Raw genomic sequence first — 6,879 nt, forward strand, 5'->3', positions numbered from 1 at the left:
TTTTTTTTTTGGCTATTTTGGATCAATGCTGCTATGAATACAAATATCTGTTTGAATCTCTGCTTTCAATTCCTTTGGGTATATACTCAGAAATGAAACTGCTAGATGACATGGGAATTCTATTTTCATTTTTCAAGGAATCACCAAACTGTTTTCCATAGTGGCTATTTAACATGACTATAGCAATGCACATGGTTTAAATTTCTCCACATCCTTGTAATCCTTGTTATTTTTTTTTTTTATAATAGCCATTCTAGTGGGTGTGAAATGGCACCTTATTGTTACTTTGATCTGCAATTTCCTCATTATTAGTGCTGTGAGCATCTATTCATGGGCTTATTGGTCATTGGTATATCTTCTTTGGAGAAATATCTATTCTGTTATTTAAACATTTTATTGTTATTGAGCTATATGAGTTCTTCATATATTCTGGGTATTAATCCCATATTAGATATATAACTTATAAACATTTTCTCCCATTCTTTGGTGTGCTTTTCCACTCTATTGGTATTATCCACTGAAGTGCAAAAGGTTTTTAATTTAATGAAGTCCAATTTATCCATCTTTTCTTTTGTTATGTAGAATAGTGTTTTGGAATACTGTGATGTTTGTGAAAACAATTGTGGGATCAGATGGACTTGAGTTCAAATACTGACTTTGCTCTTTTACAGCTGGATAGCTCTGGATCTGTCCATTTACTTATTTATAAAATTGAACTGAGTAATATCTTCCTTGTTTGGTAATTAAAATATGTAAAGTTGCCTGTGGAGTCATAATTCATGTTATCAGAATATTAGTCAATGTTGTCAATAATCATAAGATTTTAATTTCAAGCTAGTGGGACTTTCCTTGAGCCAATTCAGCTATAAGATCAACGAACTTTGGCATGAGGTAAATTTTATGTTTAAGAAATAAGTTTGTTATTCTTCTCTTTCTTGGTCATTTGCTCCCCTTTTAAAAAGATTGGAGGTGGGGGGAGTCTATTCTCACTATTGGAAATAACTTCCCAGGGCATTTTGAAGTTTTGCACATATATCTCCAGGGGAACCAGTTTCATCACAAGATAAAGTGAGCAGTGTCACTTCTCCCTTTCCATTCCCTAATAGTAAATTTTTAATATCACCAAGACTGCCCACTGGTCTGTCCCAGCTCTGAATTCCTCAGTTGCCCATTCATGTTGGATGATGTTCACCTCAAATATGTGGCAAAAAGAGAAATTGTGATGACTGTTACTATCAGCCAACTGCTGTCCCCAACATAAACTTCACCCCTAAGAGGAAACCAGCTGCTAGGTCAATAGTTGTCTGCATGATTTTTCTCAGAGCAAAGAAGGTTTCCTCCAATGTATCTTGGATCTTCACCAAAGGAAAAAAAGTCAGCAAAGATCCTCTCCATCCCTCTTTTCTTTTCTCTTCTTTTTCTCTCCTTTGTCCGTCAGAATCATTTAATTAATCAGCACCAGTGTTCTAATTTCCTCCCTTTCATGTTGTTGGACGTCATATTGGGCATGACAAGCACCTCAGCTTGTCACTAGGTTGCTGAGTGATTGGGTGCAGTCTTGTGCTTCTCCAATCCTCAACTTCCTCATTCATAAAGTGTGGACAAAAATGTCTCACAGGATAATTGGAAAGACTAAATGATATGATGTCTGCAAATATGTGCTCTGTGCTATAAAATGCTATTTCAACTCTAGTTGTTTTTTATACTTCACATGAGGAAAATTCTGCATTAACATTTTTTCCATCTTTCCTTGGGAGGAATTGTCTTCTTAATGTACTCCATGAGGGTAAAGCAAGTGAAAAAAAAATCACATTCACAAGTAAATGATTGGTTTGGCTTGACAAGGGAAGAGGATTTAGTGACAGCAGACAAGCTTCTCTCTAGTGAATTGACAATGGGAGCTGTTAGCAGAGAGAGAGAGAAGAAGATGAGAAGAAAGGGGAAGGGAGGGCATGAGCATCTCCTCACCAGAAGGGAATCACAAACCCTATCAACAGTTTCCCAGTTCAGAATTAATAGCTGCTCTTCCCAAAACAAACCCTGTCAGAGGAGATTACAAAATATAATGCCCAGAAGGGATGTTTCTAGCCTCCGTCTGATAGAAAGGAAAAATACGAGACCTGGTCATTTGTTATTGGGTGACAAGACCAACTGCGTGGAGGAAAGAACTGCAAAGGTGCTCAGTAAACTTATTTATTATGAAGGATCAGCCTGGCAGAATCATGTAATATTCTTCAGTTTTACTAGAGTCACAGAGTTACCGCCTACTTAGAATCACCCTGTGGAAGTATCAGCCACTTAGTGGGTGAATTGTGCATCAAGGGAGCTAATATCCCCACTGCCCATTGTCCATACTTTTCTCAGAACATCTGCTATTTTCTTCCTTGCAGAATTTCTAGAGCTTCACTGTCCAACCTGGTTGCCACTATCTACATGTAGTAAAATTTTAATTAATTAGTATTAAATAAAATTTAAAACTCAGATCCTCAAGCTAGTTACATTTCAAGTGCTCAATAGCTAGTTGGACTAGTGGTTATTGTACTGGCCAGTGTGGAGAGACTATTTACACCATGCAGAAAGTTCTATTAGATGGTGATTTTCTGCAATACTCTCCACTCCCTTTCCCTGGCCTTCATCAGATGATCTTTCATCTCCACAACCCTCCTTAATCCTTTCTATCTCTCACACAACCCAAGGTACATTCTCTGATGTCACCACCACTCTTGGCAACCATACTTTGAACACTTACCACATCGACCATTATGAATTACATAGGTCATCCTCTGATGAGGCCCTGAGTTCCTCCAAAGGAGCATTTTGTTTCTCATCATCACATCTCCAACAATGGAATCTGCCACATGGGAAGTGCTCAACAAATGCTAATTGCAAGATGACTGAATGACTGGATTTCATGTAAATAAACTAACATATGTAATTAAGGAACCCAGGATGTCACTCACACCCCTTCCCCTGAAGTTATGACAGTTGCATCGTTCATACAGAGGAAGAGTTTATTTCTCCTGTGGAAAGGTTAATGAGGGGAATAGAAATTGGGAAAGACTTCACTGAGGAAACAAATCCTTGAGTAAGTCCTTGAAAATAACAAAGTAGGTGGGGAAGGACATTGAGGATTGAGGGAGAAGTGTGGAAACACAAGGATGCTTGAAAATGCTTCATGGGGACTCTCAAGGGGACTGTTACTTAATTTGCTGAATATCTTCTTCTAAGCTTACAGACGAATCAAAATGGCTACCTCTGGAGGTCATATGCATGTGCATACTTTTCTTTCCTATCTGATCGCTAAGGACCTTCAAGACCAAATTTTTATGTTTTTGTCTTCCTGCCATTTCAGTATCCCCAAGGTAAAACTGAGTAGACTGCAAATATTTACACATAGATAATTTTTAGTTCCTCTCCTTCCCATACATCAAGATCATCAAGCTCAGAAAAATAACACAGAAGTATATAAGGGGTTTGCCAGCCTTCCCTAAGGCAGTGACTATTGGCTTTGTAACATTCTTTGATAGAAATGCCTCTTAAGATTGTCTTTATTGTTGTAAAGTGAAAGCTTCCATTTATATATGGTTCAACTAATTTCGCCTTGAAATTAGACGAGACAAATTAAGACAAAAGAATCTGCAATCTGTTTCATCAATCCATTTCATCAAATACCTTTAAGAAAACAGAGAGGGGGAGGTGTCCAATACTATAAACAAGCAAGATTTTCTTTACTGCTAATAATACAGAAACATCTTTTTATAGTTCTGTAAATAGATCTAAATTGGAAAAAAAATTTAAATTATATTAGGCTTTCCAAAGAAAATCACACACACACAAAATACTCAGAATAAGGGGATTATGTATCCTTGTTGCTCCTTAACACACAAGCAACCACTGCCTGGGATATGTAATATCCCAATAAGGTGGAAGACATCAACTCATAGAAAAGCCAAAAGGCAACATTTTTTCCTAGCCAACTGTGATATATTGCAAATGAAGGTTTGTTTTTTCTTCAGCAAACAGCATTTCAACTTTTGAAGGCATTTGGAAACACCAGCAGTGTTGTTTTCTGCTATATCCCAAGTGTCTAAAATAATGTCAGGCAAATAGTCAATCCTTAACAAATATAAAACTGATTGAATAAATATTAAAAGTACTAACTATTTTCTACAGTAATAAAAAGTTCATGAAGACCTAAGATCCTTTTATCTTCTCCTTAAGACAGTGAAAAAATAACTATTTCCCCAGGAATATTTCAGGTGTTTTGGGAGGAAGGATAATTTATCCAATAGTAGTGAATTTATATAAAAAGCACTTTAAATGCATTTCTGTCACTAACACTACCACAAATAGGAAATGACAGATTAAAAGAGTTCATCCAAATATCTTGGCTCTCACATCAAAAGCACAAGCAACAAAAAAATAGATAAATTGGACCTCCTCAAAAATTAAGACATTTTGTGCTGCAGAGGACATCATCAGGAAAGCTAAAAGTCCACAGAATGAGAGATGATATTTTCAATTATATATGATAAGAGACAAGTATTTAGAATACACAAAAGAAATCTTAAATATCAAAAATAAGCAAACAGCCAAATTTTAAAAAGTATAAAAGATCTGAATAGACATTTCTGCAAAGACAAACAAATGCCAATAAAGCACACACACAAAAAAAGATTCAACATTATAAATCAGGGAAATGCAAATCAAGGCTTTGGTAAAATATTACTACATGACCACTAGGCTGACTGTAATAAAAAAAAACTGGTAATAACAACTCTCAATGAGAATATGGGGAAATCAGAAACCTCCATTGCTGGTAAGAATGTGAAATGATGTACTTTCTTTGGAAGACAACCTGCAGTCCCTCAAAAGATTATCTGAGCACCCTACAATTCCACCCCTAGGTATACACCCAAGAGAAATGAAAGGACATATCCACACAATAGCATGTGCATAAATGTTATAGCAGCATTATTCATAATAGCTAAAAAGTAGAAACAATTCATATGTCCTTCAAATGATAAATAAATAAATTGTGATGTACTATGGATATACTCAGCATTAAAATAAAATTAAATATTGATATATGGCACAAGATGGAAAAACCTTGAAAACATTATGCTCAGTGGAAGAAGATCATCACAAAAGGGCCACATATTGTATAAATCATTTTACATGACATGTCCAGAATAATCAACTATATAAAGACAGTGGATTAGTGCTTGCCTGGGACTTGGGGGTAAGAAAGTAGGGGAAGGCAAAAGGCATGACTGTCAATGGGCACAAAGTTTTCTGAAAGGTAATGAAAATGTTCTAAAATTATGGTGATGGCTGTACAACTGCGGATGTACTAAAAACCTTAAAATTGTTCACTTGAAGTATGTGAATTGTATGATACTATGATATGTCAATTATATCACAATAAAGCTGTTATCTAGAAAAATATATTGGCCTTATTATTGACTTATTCTAGTAACCAGAGTATAATGATTCAAAACATGGAGGTAGAATGTCTATGTTGATCTAGTCTTGTATAAACTTAGTGAATCACACATTAATAAACTGTTTCATATTACTGTATCTGAGTCTCAGCATGAGTAAAGCCCTTCAAAAATACATGCTGAAGTGTTTTTTCAAGGATTTAAATGTGTTTTGAATGGACTTGGAATGATCTCTAGATATTTTACTAGATTGTCGTATTTATTGCATAATGATATAATTTACTTCATGCAATTAACAGCATCATGACAAGGAAATTTTATCAATCTTTTTGTGTTCACTATAAAGTAGCAAACACATTACTAACTATAGCTTCCTTCAAATATAAAAGTACTAAATTTTATCCTATACATTATAACTGAATAAATATAATTCTAAATAATTCCAAGTAATCCGATAAATTGAAAATAATCCTGGTATTGTTTCATTCTTTGTAAATATGTGTGTGTGAGTGTGTGTGTATCCAAAGATAAATAGGTTTATATTCTGACATATGAAGTTCATATGAATTTGAAACTAGAAGGAATAGTAAAGATTCTCCTCTGAGCCACTCCTTTCATACATAAGAAAACTGAGACTAAAAATGCTAATGTTCTAAAAATGATAATGTTTGCCCAAAACCATGATTGAGAAATCCATGGTTTCAAATCAGTTTCCATATTCCCAAGGCAAAATTCCCACACCAAAAAGAAACTTACCTGAAAACTTATCAGCATGCAGAAAGATACTAAGTTTAACACCTGTCAGATGCTTAATATTTGAATGTACATTATTTGTTTATTCCTATACTGACACTAATTTTTAAACTTTGAGCTCCTGGAATGCTATAATCTGGTCCATCTGCTTAACTGCTCACATATTTAACCTCACTCTCAACTTCTCTGAGCACTTATTTTTGAAAAAAGATGATCAATGAGATTAAAACATTTGGTAATAATTTATTAAAATTATTTAATTTCTAACAGATCGCTTAGGAAAATATCCATGTAGATAAGCCAATAAATTCCCTATGAGGAAACCCAACACTACTCCACTTTGGAATAAAGAATTCTTTACAATCCTCTCTAACTGGACAGAGCATCAGTGTAGCATTTACCAAGTTCACCATGGTTATTTTTGATGGCTCTGCACTAGAAACCTACAGTTTAGTTAGTGATCCTCTTCTTGCACCTTCTCCTTCCCTTCCAAATCTCCCCAAAATTGGTTTGCTACAAAACCTACTCTTCTTTTTCTCCTAATTAAATCTCCAGCTATCTCCAAAGCTGCTGGTTATTTCACACTAAGGTTGTGAGTACTGATAGGTTTAAATCTTGGTAGCAATAAAGAGCTCTTTACATTTTAAAAGTGAGGTTTCTTTTTCTCAAAATTTCATTAATT

Source organism: Marmota marmota, unplaced genomic scaffold, assembly GCF_001458135.2.
Source record: "Marmota marmota marmota unplaced genomic scaffold, marMar, whole genome shotgun sequence".
In the NCBI taxonomy this organism is placed as follows: Eukaryota; Metazoa; Chordata; class Mammalia; order Rodentia; family Sciuridae; genus Marmota; species Marmota marmota.